Below are 17,151 nucleotides of genomic sequence, written 5' to 3' on the forward strand. Positions count from 1 at the left end.
ACAAAGAATTACTTTATTGCAGTTGGAAATTAGAGCCTTGACGGTGGAAAGGCTAATGTGCCAATGTTTGAGTGCCTGCCTGAGAGCTTTGAACTTTGCAGATATTATAGCAGCAGAAGATCTCTTATGAACTGGCCTACTCCAAGATTCACTGACACAATCAAGAAAACCAGGCAAATTAGTCCAGTAATTTTCAAATCTAAATACTTTGGCCTTGGGAATAGTGGTTTTGATTTGCACCACACATGGCACATGATCTGAAGGGGTTCTAGCTAGAGGTAGGACCATAGTGATAGGATAAGAACATGTCCATGAAGGGGTTGTAAAAAACCAATCAATCTGTTCAAGTAAAGGAGCAGTTTGCATATTTGTCCAAGTGTACTTTCTGCCCTTGATAGGTAATTCAATTAAGCCCAGATGCCCAATAACCTCATTAAAGATGAACATATCATTAATATCACCACCTGGTTTATTCCTATTTTCCATTGATCGCATGAAATTGAAAGCACCTAGTAACAACCAGTTAGCATCATCAGGGATAATTATATCATGCAACCAATTAATAAAATTATCTCTAGCTGGGTTTTGACAGGGTCCATAGACTGAAACTAGAGTCCAGGTTTGGGAGTTATGAACAGACTTGAACTCCACCATAATACCAAAACTATTGGACTCAATTAGCTTTCCAGCAAACAAAGCAGTATTCCATACGACTAACAACCCACCCGAAGCTCCAAACGAAGGCACATGGATAAACTGATCGAAACATCGTGGACAACACTTACGGATGAAACGCTGATCAATGACCTCACATTTTGTTTCTTGGAGGCAAGCAATGGAACAAGCACTTTCATCGATTTTCTGACGAACTGCACGCTTTCTGTCATCTGAATTCAGACCTCGCACATTCCAACAAAGAACTTTCCAATCTCTAACATCATTCTGATTCATTACAGACCATAATAAAGTAACAGCAAAAGACTGTCACATAATGACAGTACCAGTTCAGCCAAGGGATAGCATAAAAGTTCAGACAAAGCCTAAAAGATAAGTGTAGATAAATGGTTTTCACAAGGGTTAACCATAAACCCCACCAAATGAAACGATCAGCTATCATTGGAACTAGGAGGAGCAGAAGACTTGCAAGAAGAAGCCTCAAGCTTCTCCTTAGTGAGCTTCTCCGGCCCAATGCCGAGGCGAAGACCAACCTGCTGCAGCACATTGATTGGCGTGGGCGGCGGCACAGTAGGTTGATCTACATCGTGAGGAGGAGCCTGTGGTAGTTCGCCATCCACAGTAACCTTGCGCTTCTTCTGAGGCTTTGCTACAGGTTTCTTCATAGGGGACTTGGCTGGATTAGAATGCCTAAAGCCATCACGTAGGGCTGAGAGCCTGGCACTGCGCCTAACCTCAGACTCAACAATCACAGACTTTGGTTTACGAGCACGAGCTGGACGCTGACTTGGGGCCGCAGAGAAATTGAAGGCATACATCTCAACAGCAGACAAAGCTGGATCAACCATGGCACAATCCTCAGCAACATTGTCAAAACAAAGTGCACGAGCAACAGGAGGCTTCCTTGGAATATTCACCATCCGACGAACAGGTGAAGGATGAAAAACCAGCTTGTTCTTCATAGCAGAGTAAGAGAAAGATACCTCCCAAGAGCGCTTAGACAGTAGAATTGGTTTAAAAGGACTATAGAACTATAACCCTCGAGGAATGTGCATTGTATCAAAGACTGGCATCATACGCTGAAAAGATCTTGTCCATTGCATTACCGGAGGAAGCTCTGGTATGAAAACTGTCAGAACCTGACCAATAACAACATGAGGCTGGATCAGAGGAGCCACATAGGCTGCCACAACACCTTGCTGATTATTGACAGATCCCTCAGCAGAATCAACAGGCCCCGAGTTCTCTAAAACCACTGACTCTTGAGAAGCAGGTAGTGCTTCATCCTCATGAATCTCCTCAATAATGACATTGTCATGCTGGTTATGAGGCTGCGGATCATCATTGTGAGCATGATGGTCTTCATTCCAGCCCAGCTCTGGAAACTCAGGCATGACAAAGTTAACATCATCAAAAGGCATGTTCCCGGGCAGCGGATGAGGGTTTCCATTGAAAGGCATCGGATCTTCATCAGCTGGCATAATATCAGCAAATTCTGCAGAGAGCACATAGATAGGTGCTGTCCAAGAAAGACGCATAGCTCCAAAGTCTGCATACTCACGATAGACAACATCCCTAGATGCTTGCTGAGGGCTTGGGAAAGAAACATAAACAAGAGTCCTGACTAGCCGCAGATCATCCTGATGCCAGATATGAAAAAGACCAAAGGTGCTAACTGCCTCAGAAATATGCTGTGTTGTGCGGTAATCCAAAGGAATGCCTAACATCATAATCCAGCCCCTACGAAAACCCTGAATAGCTCTGTGATTGATGCCTTGATCATAAGGAACAAACCGAACAAAGTGACCATTGCCAAGATCATAAGGAGGATGATTTATTATGGCATGCCTAGATGCAGGAGATCGAAACTCAAACAAACCAACACCCTCAATCCATTGCTGATCACTAAGAACGTCACGGTGAAGCTGAGTCATCACAAAATCACTAACCAGTTGCCGGAAGTGATGAATCTGTCTAGGTGGCGGCGGAGGCTCAACAAAGCCAATGGCAAACTGCTCATGGCGACAGTCCGGCGCAATGGCTGGAGAGTAGAAAGTCCGAGGCACGCGGGTTGGCCCTCCATCGATGAACTCGAACCCCGGTGGAAGGAACTCAAGAGGATCCAGGGGAAAGTTTGCCATGTCTTGCTCTAGTGGAGGTGGAGCAGGTTGGTGGTGCACGGGAAGGGGTGAAGACGTGATGGGACTCGTCTGCACCGGTGCGTGGGTCATCTCTATACCCGAGGAGTCCCTAGGCGATGGAGTAGGAGGCTGACTCGTGGCGGGCATGGGAATCAACAGTGGAGATTTTTCTGGATTTTGTTTCATGTGTTTAACTCTCCAAACATAACCATTATCCTGGGCCCAATTAATGCAATCCCGATGACGATGACCATAACATGAGCAAGCCAGGCAAACAGGACAAGAGACCGATAAGTGGCCCCGCTGGTGACAGTTGGAACAAGTTAGAACACGGTCCACCATGTCATTGACCATCTCATAAAACAAATCAGCAGCTTCCTGAGTAGATGGGATATCCATTGGCTGGGTGGTGGGCTGTAGCCCGTCATGCAAGGCTGGCCCAACATGGGATGTAGGAGAAACGAGAGCAGACGAGAACAAACTAACAGCCTCAGGTGAATTCTGTTGAATCCGCGGTGGATCAACATAACCGAAAACAATCGACGGAGAAGCAACAGTCCACTGGAGATTCGCCGGCGGCGATGGTTGAATGATCAAACGCTCATTTGGCGAGACAACATATCCAGCATCAGAAACTGTATCAATACAATCCTGCGTGGCCGGATATCTATAACCCTTGCATGCATCATAGCTTTGGAATGTTGCAAAAGAAATTTTCTTTTGCACAGAACCAGAAGATCTAAAAGAGGACTTAGATGGTGGTTTATGCATAGCGATCATCCCAAGCACCGCCCGTCTCTTAGATGGACTAACTAAGATCCATTTCGCATCACTTTGCAACTTCCAAAGTTTAAACTCACGAACCCAATTTGGTCCTCCACGTCCCCAAAGATTAAAATAACATTTGAATTGCGGGCAAGCAAAAGATCGAAGATCAACAATAAAGAAACCAACTTGCTTGGAAGAAACGTTGAAGGAATAAACCTTGTCACGTAAACATGAGACACCCAACTCGATCGCAGATCCACCAACAACAGCCTCCAGAGCCGCCGCCACAGAATGATTATCAAGCCTGAAAACATGACGGCTAAAGGACACCACCAACTTGAAGTGACCTGTGTCCTCCGTAGGGTGGACCGAAAAGCCATTAGATCTGAAAACTTTATCCGCAAACTCCAAACCCTTCGAGAAGTCCAAGCCAAGGATTGATCCCGATGAGAAAACCATGACCCCTGAGTGAGGGGGAGACGCCGGAGAGATTGGTAGGGAAAGATTAGGGTTTTAGTGGTGGTGGGAGGAGATCGCCGGAGGTGGGGTGGGAGGTGGGAGGTGGGAGACGCCATCGTAGTCCAAAAACCACCACTTGTTCGTGCAGTTATGAGGCTGACTTGAAGAATGTTGTAGCCTCCGAAAATCATAATACTTCTTTTGTAGTTGCGGATGCTTGCAAGAGGGGTTAATAATAAGTGGGATGCTTGTCCAAGGAAGGGCAGTACCCAAGCACCGGTCCACCCACATATCTAATTATCAAAGTAACGAACGCGAATCATATGAGCATGATGAAAACTAGCTTGACGATAATTCCCATGTGTCCTCAGGAGCGCTTTCCTTTATATAAGAGTTTGTCCAGGCTTGTACTTTGCTACAAAAAGGATTGGGCCACCTTGATGCACCTTGATTACTTTTATTACTTGTTACCCATTACGAATTACCTTATCACAAAACTATCTGTTACCGATAATTTCAGTGCTTGCAGAGAATACCTTACTGAAAACCGCTTGTCATTTCCTTCTGCTCCTTGTTGGGTTCGACACTCCTACTTATCGAAAGGACTACTATAGATCCCCTATACTTGTGGGTCATAAAGACTTTTTTCTGGCGCCGTTGCCAGGGAGTGAAGCGCCTTTGGTAAGTGGAATTTGGTAAGGAAAAATTTATATAGTGTGCTGAAATTTACTGTCACTAGTTAGTATGGAAAGTTATCCTTTGAGGGGCTTGTTCGGGGTATCTTCACCCCGACCAGTAGAGGAAAGAGTTGCGCCTCAACCTACTGAACCTACTGAAAATGTTTACTTATTCCTTCGGGTATGATAGAAAAACTGCTAGCTAATCCTTTTACAGGAGATGGAACATTACATCCCAATTTGCACCTAATCTATGTGGATGAAGTTTGTGGATTATTTAAGCTTGCGGGTATGCCCGAGGATGTTATCAAGAAGAAGATCTTCCCTTTATCTTTGAAGGGAAAGGCATTGAAATGGTTTAGGCTATGTGATGATATTGGATCATGGAACTACAACCGATTGAAATAGGAATTTCATCAGAAGTTTTATCCTATGCATCTGGTTCATCGTGATCGTAATTATATATATATATATATATATATATATATATATATAAATTTTGTCCACGCGAAGGAGAAAGCATCGCTCAAGCCTGGGGGAGGCTTAAGTCAATGTTATATTCATGCCCCAATCATGAGCTCTCAAGAGAAATTATTATTCTTTTATGCTCGGCTTTCTCTCAATAATCGCTCCATGCTCGATACTTCTTGTACTGGTTCTTTTATGATGAAGACTATTGAATTCAGATGGGATTTATTGGAATGAATTAAATGCAACTCTGAAGATTGGGAACTCGATGAAGGTAAGGAGTCAGGTACAACACCTAAGTTTGATTGTGTTAAATCTTTTATGGATACCGATGTTTTTCGTGAATTTAGCACTAAATATGGACTTGACTCTGAGATAGTAGCTTCTTTCTATGAATTATTGGCTACTCATGTTGATCTCCCTAAGGAGAAGTGGTTTAAATATCATCCTCCCATTGAAGTGAAAGTAGTTGAACCTATTAAAGTTGAAGAAAAGACTATCACTTATAATGTTGATCCTACTATTCCTACCGCTTATATTGAGAAACCACCTTTCCCTGTTAGAATAAAGGATCATGCTAAAGCTTCAACTGTGGTTAACAAAAGTAATATTAGAACACCCAAACCCTCTGAGAAAATTAAAGTTGAACCTAGTATTGCTATGGTTAAAGATCTCTTGGTCGGTAATATTGATGGGCATGTTATTTACTTATGTGATGAAGCTGCTAGAATTGCTAAACCCGATACTAAAGATAAACATAGACCTGTTGTTGGCATGCCTGTTGTTTCTGTTAAAATAGGAGATCACTATTATCATGGCTTATGTGATATGGGTGCTAGTGTCAGTGCAATACCTTATATAAAGAAATTATGCATGATATTGCACCTGCTGAGATATAAGATATTGATGTTACTATTAAGCTTGCCAATAGAGATACTATCTCTCCGGTTGGGATTGTTAGAGCTGTTGAAGTCTTGTGTGGGAAAATTAAATATCCTACTAATTTTCTTGTTCTTGATTCCCCACAATATAGCTTTTGTCCCATTATATTTGGTAGACCCTTCTTGAATACTGTTAATGCTAAGATAGACTACAAAAAGGATATTATTTCTGTTGGTTTAGGGGATATGTCTCATGATTTTGATTTTGCTAAATTTTGTAGACAATCCCATGATAAAGAATTGCCTAGTAAATATGAAATTATTGCTCTTGCTTCTATTGTCGTGCCTCCTAATGATCCTTTAGAACAATATTTGTTAGACCATGAAAATGATATGTTTATGAATGAAATAAGGGAAATAGATGAAGTATTCTTTAAACAGGGACCTATTTTGAAACACAACTTACCTGTTGAAATTCTAGGGGATCATCCTCCACCCAAGGGTGATCCCATGTTTGAGCTTAAACCATTAACTGATACACTTAAATATGCTTATCTTGATGAAAAGAAGATATATCATGTTATTATTAGTGCTAACCTTTCAGAGCAAGAAGAAGAGAAATTATTGAAAACTCTGAAGAAGCACCGTGCTGCTATTGGATATACTCTTGATGATCTCAAGGGTATTAGTCCCACTCTATGCCAGCACAAAATAAAATTGGAGAAGGACGCTAAACCGGTTGTTGATCACCAACGACGGTTAAATCGCAAGATGAAAGAAGTGGTAAGAAATGAAATACTAAAGCTTCTGGAGGCAGGTATAATTTATCTCGTTGCTGATAGTCAGTGGGTAATTCCTGTCCATTGTGTCCCTAAGAAGGGAGGCATTACTGTTGTTCCTAATGATAAAGCTGAATTGATCCCACAAAGAATTGTTATAGGTTATCGAATAGTAATTGACTACCGCAAATTAAATAAAGCTACTAAAAAGGATCATTACCCTTTACCTTTTATTGATTAAATGCTAGAAAGATTATCCAAACATAGACATTTTTGCTTTTTAGATGGTTATTCTGGTTTCTCTCAAATACATGTGACAAAAGAGGATCAGGAAAAAACCACTTTTACTTGCCCTTTTGGCACCTTCGCTTATAGACGTATGCCTTTTGGTTTATGTAACACACCTGCTACCTTTCAAAGATGTATGACTGCTATATTCTCCGACTTTTGTGAAAATATTGTTGAGGTTTTCATGGATGATTTTTTCATGTATGGAACTTCTTTTGATGATTGCTTAAGCAACCTTGATCGAGTTTTGTAGAGATTTGAAGAAACTAATCTTGTCTTGAATTGGGAGAAGTGTCACTTTATGGTTAATGAAGGTATTGTCTTAGGGCATAAAGTTTCTGAAAGAGGTATTGAAGTTGATAAAGCTAAAGTTGATGCTATTGAAAAGATGCCATGTCCTAAGGACATTAAAGGTATAAGAAGTTTCCTTGGTCATGCCGGTTTTTATAGGAGGTTCATTAAAGACTTCTCAAAAATTTCTAGGCTTCTGACTAATCTCTTACAAAAAGATGTTCCTTTTGTATTTGATGATGATTGTGTAGAAGCATTTGAAATACTTAAGAAAGCCTTGACTTCTGCACCTATTGTTCAGCCACCTGATTGTAATTTACCCTTTGAAATTATGTGTGATGCTAGTGATTATGCTGTAGGTGCTGTGCTAGGACAAAGAGTTGATAAGAAATTAAATGTTATCTAATATGCTAGTAAAACTCTAGACAGTGCCCAGAGAAATTATGCCACTATTGAAAAGGAATTTTTAGCAGTTTTATTTGCTTGTGATAAGTTCAGACCTTACATTGTTGATTCTAAAGTAACTGTTCACACTGATCATGCTGCGATTAAATATCTTATGGAAAAGAAAGATGCTAAACCTAGACTTATTAGATGGGTTCTCCTACTACGAGAATTTGATTTGCATGTTATAGATAGAAAGGGAGCTGAGAATCCCGTTGTAGACAACTTATCTAGGTTAGAGAATGTTCTTGATGACCCACTACCTATTGATGATAGCTTTCCTGATGAACAATTAGCTGTCATAAATGCTTCCCGTACTGCTCCATGGTATGCTGATTATGCTAATTACATTGTTGCTAAATTTATACCACCTAGTTTCACATACCAGCAAAAGAAAAAGTTTTTCTACGATTTAAGACATTACTTCTGGGATGACCCACACCTTTATAAAGAAGGAGTAGATGGTGTTATTAGACGTTGTGTACCTGAGCATGAACAGGAACAAATCCTACGCAAGTGTCACTTCGAGGCTTATGGAGGATACCACGCTGGAGAGAGAACTGCACATAAGGTATTGCAATCCGGTTTTTATTGGCCTACTCTCTTCAAAGATGCGCATAAGTTTGTCTTGTCTTGTTATGAATGTCAAATAATTTTTAATATTTGTAGATGTCAAGAAATGCCTATGAATTATTCACTTGTTATTGAACCATTTGATGTTTGGGGCTTTGATTATATGGGACCGCTTCCTTCCTCTAATGGGTATACACATATTTTAGTTGGTGTTGATTACGTTACTAAGTGGGTAGAAGCTATTCCAACTAGTAGTGCTGATCATAACACCTCTATTAAGATGCTTAAAGAAGTTATTTTTCTGAGGTTTGGAGTCCCTAGATATTTAATGACTGATGGTGGTTCACATTTTATTCATGGTGCATTTCGTAAAATGATTGCTAAGTATGATGTTAATCATAGAATTGCATCTCCATATCACCCACAGTCTAGTGGTCAAGTAGAACTGAGTAATAGAGAGCTTAAATTAATTTTGCAAAAGACTGTTAATAGATCTAGAAAGAATTGGTCCAAGAAACTTGATGATGCATTATGGGCCTATAGAGCTGCATATAAAATCCTATGGGTATGTCTCATATAAAATGGTTTATGGAAAAGCATGTCACTTACCTCTCGAACTAGAACATAAGGCATATTGGGCCATTAAAGAGCTCAACTATGACTTCAAACTTGCCAGTGAGAAGATACTATTTGACATTAGCTCACTTGATGAGTGGAGAACCCAGGCCTATGAGAATGCCAAACTGTTTAAGGAAAAAGTTAAAAGATGGCATGATAAAAGGATACAAAAACGTGAGTTTAATGTAGGTGATTATGTATTGTTATACAACTCTCATTTAAGATTTTTAGCAGGAAAACTCCTCTCTAAATGGGAAGGTCCTTACGTTATCGAGGAGGTCTATCGTTCCGGTGCCATAAAAATCAACAATCTCGAAGGCGCAAATCCGAGGGTGGTGAACACTCAAAGAATCAAACATTATATCTCAGGTAATCCCATAAATGCTGAAACTAATGTTATTGACACCGTAACCCCGGAGGAGTATATAAGGGACACTTTCCAGAACGTTTCAGACTATGAAAAGGAATAGGTATGTGGTACGGTAAGTAAACCGACTCCAAAACAATTCTGATAGCAATTATTCTCTGTTTTGGAATATTCAAGAAAATAGGAAAATAAAAAGCAGTCCAGAAAGGACACGAGGCGTCCATGAGGGTGGAGGGCGCGCCCTACCACCCTGGGACCCCCTACCTCGTGGGCACCTCGTGTGCCCTCTGGACTCCGTTTTCATGCACGATACTTCTTTTGGTCGGTAAAAATTCATTATATAATCTCATGAAGGTTTTGACCACCATACCACGCAATTATCCTCTGTTTTTATTTCGAGCTGTTTTCTGCTAGAGTTGTCAAGGCCAGGCATCATGTCGCCCCCTCCTCCAACAATGAGGGCGACGATGCTTGGCTAATGAAGATAGAGCTGAAGAGAGAAGAACCCGGGGAGATCAACAAGAATTATGGGATCAAGAAGGCCACGGAGGATCAAGCTTCGGCAGCAGCAAAAGAAGACATACTTCAACCGCAGTACAATCTTCTTACCCCTACTGAAATGAATCAGCACTCCGGCAAAACATAGGCCACTTGGAGGTGTAACCTGCAAACATGACCGGCAACTTGGGCAAGCACATATCCTATTTGAGAAACACAAGATATACATTTCAAAATATCTTATAGGACTCAAATTAGCATGCATTCAATAAGCAAAAGTAAATCATCTCATGCATCCATACATCGTCAAATATTATCACTAATACATCCCGAATAGTGTCATACATATAACATCACTAATACAACTAAAACCCTAGCACACGACGGGTATCGGCATGGGCGGTGGACACCCACAGAGAAGGAACCATCACGGGATCATAGCTCCAGTGAGATCCCTGGAGAACCTGCCAGGTATTGGAGAACCTGTGCTCCAACGCAAACAAGTAGCGACGGACGTGCGCGTCCTCCTCACCGACACGGTGACGCATCACCTCCGCGGGGTCCTCGAGCCTCTGGACCGTCACTGGCCCACGCGATTGCCAGCATAGAAGGTTTGGGTCAACGGCAGGCTGGCTCCTCACCAACTTGCGCCCCCGGTAGGTAGCGCCTCCCAGTACCACCCCGGCGGAGCCTAGTCCCGGACATGGCCCATCTAGTCAAGTAGGTGTCGTCCTCCGCCGACTCGACGACGAGGATGCGGGATATGCATCGTCCACGTCGATGCGGGAAAAATTGCTTTACCTAAAAAATAGCAACAAGTTCTTATTAACTAGTTCTATTAATTCAACTAGTTCCTATTAAAAATAAACTTACTATAAATAAAAATAAAATAGTACCTAATTAGTACCTAGTTCTTACTAACTAATTAGTACCTAGGAACTACTGCCCTAATTACCATCTAATTTGATGAAGCTAGGGGTGGAAAGTGGTAGCGGATATTCCAATTATCCAACTATAAAGTGAAATAAGTGGTCAAATTTTACTCGTTTTATGATTCATCTTAGAAATTTGATTCGTTTCAACCCTTACATGAAACCTAACTCATTTCATCCGCATCCGCATCCGATTTGTTTCCACCCTTACATGAACCCTAACTAATTTGATGCAACAAAAATATAAAGAAACCCTAGGCAGAGGTAGGGGAGAGGGAGGAGCAGGCGTGCTCATCTCGGGTGCCTGCGACAAGGGAGGGGCAGGCGGCGTCGAGGTCGGGGTCGGGGCTCGGGCGTGCAATGAATGGCGGCGTCGAGGTCGGGGTCGGGGGCGACGTCCGGGGCGGCGTTGAGGTCGGGGTCGGGGGCGGCGTTGAATCTGGGGTCGGGGGCGGTGTAGAGGGTGTGCGGAGAGCGCGTGACGGCCGACGGGCGACAGCGGCGGCGAGAGTGGAGAGCTGGATTTGGGGGAAGTGGCCGTGGGGAAGGACGAACCCCGTGGTTAAGTTAGAAGTAGCAGTAGCGCGTTCCAGAAAGCGCGCTACTGCTACGTTAGCTACAACGCGTTCTGGGATACACGCTACTGCTACTCGTTTCTCTTTTTTCCCCTTTTCATTTAGTTTTCTTCACATTTTATTTTTTTCCTTTAACCTTATTCTATTTCTTTCATTTTCAATTACCTTTCTATGTGCTTTCCATTTAATTTTATATCCTTTAGCAGTAGCGAGTTTAGATTAAAATGCGCTGCTACAAAGAAAGTAGCGGTAGCGCGGTTCGATATAGGTCGCTACTACTATGTGTGGCCTATCGGCTAAGCTGTGGGAATTTTAGTAGTAACGTATTTAGAACAAGACGCGCTACTGCTAAAACTTTATCTACAACGCGGTTTGCACATGCGCGCTACTGCTACTTAGCACCAGCGTGCTTCTTTGACCCGTGCTACTGCTAAAGTTCTCTGTATAAGGTTTTCCCTAGTAGTGGATATAAAAGAGTATGATGAATAAAAGTTGTTGAGAGTTGACAAACATAGTTTTGGTCCTCGTTGCAATTAGTAGAAAGTAATAAAGAGAGGTTTTCACATATAAATACACTATCTTGGACATCTTTTATGATTGTGAGCACTCATTAAAATATGACATGCTAAAAAGTTGATGTTGGACAAGGAAGACAACGTAATGGGTTATGTTTTCTTACATCCGAAATAAATTATATTGTCATGGATCATCCAACATGTTGAGCTTGCATTTCCCCCTCATGCTAGCCAAATTCTTTGCACCAAGTAGATATACTACTTGTGCTTCCAAATATCGTTAAACCCAGTTTTGCCATGAGAGTCCATCATATATGCCTATGGATTGAGTAAGATCATTCAAGTAAGTTGTCATTGTTGCATGCAATAAAAGTTGCTCTCTAAATATGTATGATCTATTAGCATGGAGAAAATAAGCTTTATACGATCTTGTGATATGGAAGAAATAAAAGCGACGGACTGCATAATAAAGGTCCTATAACAAGTGGCAATATAAAGTGACGTTCTTTTGCATTAAGATTTTGTGCATCCAACCATAAAAGCACATGACAACCTCTGCTTGCCTCTGTGAAGGGCTTGTATTTTATTTTTGTCTCATGTCTTATACGAGAGTCATGGTGATCTTCACCTTTCCTTTTTACACATTATCCTTTGGCAAGCACATTGTGTTGGAAAAATCCAGATATATGTATCCAATTGGATGTAAGTTATCATAAACTATTATGGTTGACATTACCCTTGAGGTAAAAGGTTGGGAGGCAACAATATAAGCCCCTATCTTTCTCTGTGTCTGATTAAAACTCCATACCCATAATTATTGCATGAGTGTTAGCAATTGTGAAAGACTAAATGATAGTTGAGTATGTGGACTTGCTGAAAAGCTCTTATATTGACTCTTTCTGATGTTATGATAAATTGCAATTGCTTCAATGACTGAGATTATAGTTTGTTAGTTTTCAATGATGTTTTTGATTCATACTTTAGCATAAGAAATCATATGACAATATATATATATATATATATATATGTGTGTGTGTGTGTGTGTGTGTGTGTGTGTGTGTGTGTGTGTGTGTGTGTGTGTTGCTGTTCTAAGAATGATCATGATGCCCTCATGTCCGTATTTTATTTTACCGACACCTCTGTCTATAAACATGTGGACAAATTTTTCGATATCGGCTTCCGCTTGAGGACAAGCGAGGTATAAGCTTGGGGGAGTTGATATGTCCATTTTGCATCATGCTTTTATATCGATATTTCTTGCATTATGGACTGTTATTACAAATTATGTCACAATACTTATGCCTTTTCTCTCTTATTTTATAAGGTTTGCACGAAGAGGGAGAATGCCGGCAGCTGGAATTCTAGGCTGGAAAAGGAGCAAATATTAGAGACCTATTCTACACAACTCCAAAAGTCCTGAAACTCCATGAAAGTCAGTTTTGGAATATATAAAAAATATTGGGCAAAGAAAGCACCAGAGGAGGGCCACACCCTATCCATGAGGGTGGGGGCGCACCCTACCCCCTAGGCACGCCCCCTGCCTCGTGGCCCCCCTGGCAGGCCTCCAATGCCCATCTTTTGCTATATGAAGTCTTTCGCCCTGGAAAAAATCAGAAGGAATCTTTCGGGATGAAGCGCCGCCGTCTCGAGGCGAAACCTTGGCGGAACCAATCTAGGGCTCCGGTGGAGCTGTTCTGCCGGGGAAACATCCCCCCGGGAGGGGGAAATCGTCACCATCGTTATCACCATCGATCCTCTCATCGGGAGGGGCTCAATCTCCATCAACATCTTCACCAGCACCATCTCTTCTCAAACCCTAGTTCATCTCTTGTATCCAATCTTTGTCTCAAAACCTCAGATTGGTACCTGTGGGTTGCTAGTAGTGTTGATTACCCCTTGTAGTTGATGCTAGTTGGTTTATTTGGTGGAAGATCATATGTTCAGATCCTTTATGCATATTAATACCCCTTTGATTATGAACATGAATATGATTTTTGAGTAGTTACATTTGTTCCTGAGGACATGGGAGAAGTCTTGCTATAAGTAGTCATGTGAATTTGGTATTCGTTCGATATTTTGATGAGATGTATGTTTTCTTTCCTCTAGTGGTGTCATGTGAACGTCGACTACATGGCACTTCACCATTGTTTGGGCCTAGGGGAAGGCATTGGGAAGTAATAAGTAGATGATGGGTTGCTAGAGTGACAGAAGCTTAAACCCTAGTTTATGAGTTGCTTCGTAAGGGGCTGATTTGGATTCACATGTTTTATGCTATGGTTAGGTTTACCTTAATACTTCTTTTGTAATTGCAGATGCTTGCAAGAGGGGTTAATAATAAGTGGGATGCTTGTCCAAGGAAGGGCACTACCCAAGCACCGGTCCACCCACATATCAAATTATCAAAGTAACAAAAGCGAATCATATGAGCATGATGAAAACTAGCTTGACGATAATTCCCATGTGTCCTCGGGAGCGCTTTCCTCTTTATAAGAGTTTGTCCAGGCTTGTCCTTTGCTACAAAAAGGATTGGGCCACCTTGTTGCACCTTTTTTACTTTTATTACTTGTTACCCGTTACGAATTACCTTATCACAAAACTATCTTTTACCGATAATTTCAGTGCTTGCAGAGAATACCTTCCTGAAAACCGCTTGTCATTTCCTTCTGCTCCTCGTTGGGTTCGACACTCTTACTTATCAAAAGGACTACGATAGATCCCCTATACTCATGGTTCATCAACGGCTGCATTCACGCTAAATAGGGCACCATCGAAATCCGTTGAGACGACAGCATATGAACTGTGGTTTGGCAAGAAACCCAAGTTGTCGTTTCTTAAAGTTTGGGGCTGTGATGCTTATGTGAAAAAGCTTCAACCTGATAAGCTCGAATCCATATCGGAGAAATGTGTCTTCATAGGATACCCAAAGGAAACTGTTGGGTACACCTTCTGTCATAGATCCGAAGGCAAGATATTCGTTGCTAAGAATGGATCCTTTCTAGAGAAGGAGTTTCTCTCGAAAGAAGTGAGTGGGAGGAAAGTAGAACTTGATGAGGTGACTGTACCTTCTCCATTATTGGAAAGTAGTTCATCACAGAAATCAGTTCCACTGATTCCTACACCAATTAGTGAGGAAGCTAATGATGATGATCATGAAACTTCTGATCAAGTTACTACCGAACCTCATAGGTCAACCAGAGTAAGATCCGCACTAGAGTGGTACGGTAATCCTGTTCTAGAGGTCATGTTACTTGACCATAACGAACCTACGAACTATGAGGAAGCGATGATGAGCCCAGATTCTGCAAAATGGCTTGAGGCCATGAAATCCGAGATGGAATCCATGTATGAGAACAAAGTGTGGACTTTGGTTGACTTGCCCGATGATCGGCAAGCCATAGAGAATAAATGGATCTTCAAGAAGAAGACTGGCGCTGACGCTAATGTTACTGTCTACAAAGCTTGACTTGTTGCGAAAGGTTTTTGGCAAGTTCAAGGAGTTGACTACGATGAGACCTTCTCACCCGTAGCAATGCTTAAGTCCGTCCGAATCATATTAGCAATTGCCGCATTTTATGATTATGAAATTTGGCAAATGGATGTCAAAACTACATTCCTTAATGGATATCTTAAAGAAGATTTGTATATGATGCAACCGGAAGGTTTTGTCGATCCAAAAGGTGCTAACAAAGTGTGCAAGCTCCAGCGATCCATTTATGGACCGGTGCAAGCATCTCGGAGTTGGAATATATGCTTTGATAGTGTGATCAAAGCATATGGTTTTATACAGACTTTTGGAGAAGCCTGTATTTACAAGAAAGTGAGTGGGAGCTCCGTAGAATTTCTGATATTATATGTGGATGACATATTGTTGATCGGAAATGATACTGAATTTCTGAATAGCATAAAAGGATACTTTAAGAATATTCCAATGAAAGACCTCGGTGAAGCTTCTTATATATTAGGCATCAAGATCTATAGAGATAGATCAAGACGCTTAATTGGACTTTCACAAAGCACATACCTTCATAAAGTTTTGAAGAAGTTCAAAATGGATCAAGCAAAGAAAGGGTTCTTGCCTGTGTTACAAGGTGTGAAGTTGATTCAGACTCAATGCCCGACCACTGCAGAAGATAGAGAGAAAATGAAAGTCATTCCCTATGCCTCAGCCATAGGTTCTATCATGTATGCAATGTTGTGTACCAGACTTGATGTGTGCCTTGCTATTAATTTAGTAGGGAGGTACCAAAGTAATCCAGGAGTGGATCACTAGACAGCGGTCAAGGACATCCTGAAATACCTGAAAAGGACTAAGGATATGTTTCTCGTTTATGGAGGTGACAAAGAGCTCGTCGTAAACGGTTACGTCAATGCAAGCTTTGACACCGATCCGGATGACCTTAAGTCACAAACCGGATACACATTTTTATTGAATGGTGGAGCTGTCAGTTGGTGCAGTTCTAAGCAGAGTGTCATGGCAGGATCTACGTGTGAAGCGGAATACATAGCTGCTTCAGAAGCAGCAAATGAAGGAGTCTGGAGGAAGGAGTTCATATCCGATCTAGGTGTAATACCTAGTGCATCGGTTCCAATGAAAATCTTTTGTGACAATACTGGTGCAATTGCCTCGGCAAAGGAATCCAAATTTCACAAGAGAACCAAGCACATCAAGAGACACTTCAATTCCATCCGCGATCAAGTCAAGGAGGGAGACATAGAGATTTGCGAGATACATACAGATCTGAATGTTGCAGATCCATTGACTAAGCCCCTCTCACGAGCAAAACATGATCAACACCAAGACTCCAGGGGTGTTAGAACCATTACTGTGTAATCTAGATTATTAACTCTAGTGTAAGTGGGGGACTGAAGGAAATATGCCCTAGAGGCAATAATAAAGTTGTTATTTATATTTCCTTATATCATGATAAATGTTTATTATTCATGCTAGAATTGTATTAACCGGAAACTTAGTACATGTGTGAATACATAGACAAACAGAGTGTCGCTAGTATGCCTCTACTTGACTAGCTCATTAATCAAAGATGGTTAAGTTTCCTAGCCATAGACATGTGTTGTCATTTGATGAACGTGATCACATCATTAGAGAATGATGTGATGGACTAGACCCATCAGTTAGCTTAGCACTATGATCGTTTAGTTTATTGCTATTGCTTTCTTCATGACTTATACATGTTCCTATGA

The sequence above is a fragment of the Triticum aestivum genome, chromosome 4A, assembly GCF_018294505.1.
Source record: "Triticum aestivum cultivar Chinese Spring chromosome 4A, IWGSC CS RefSeq v2.1, whole genome shotgun sequence".
In the NCBI taxonomy this organism is placed as follows: Eukaryota; Viridiplantae; Streptophyta; class Magnoliopsida; order Poales; family Poaceae; genus Triticum; species Triticum aestivum.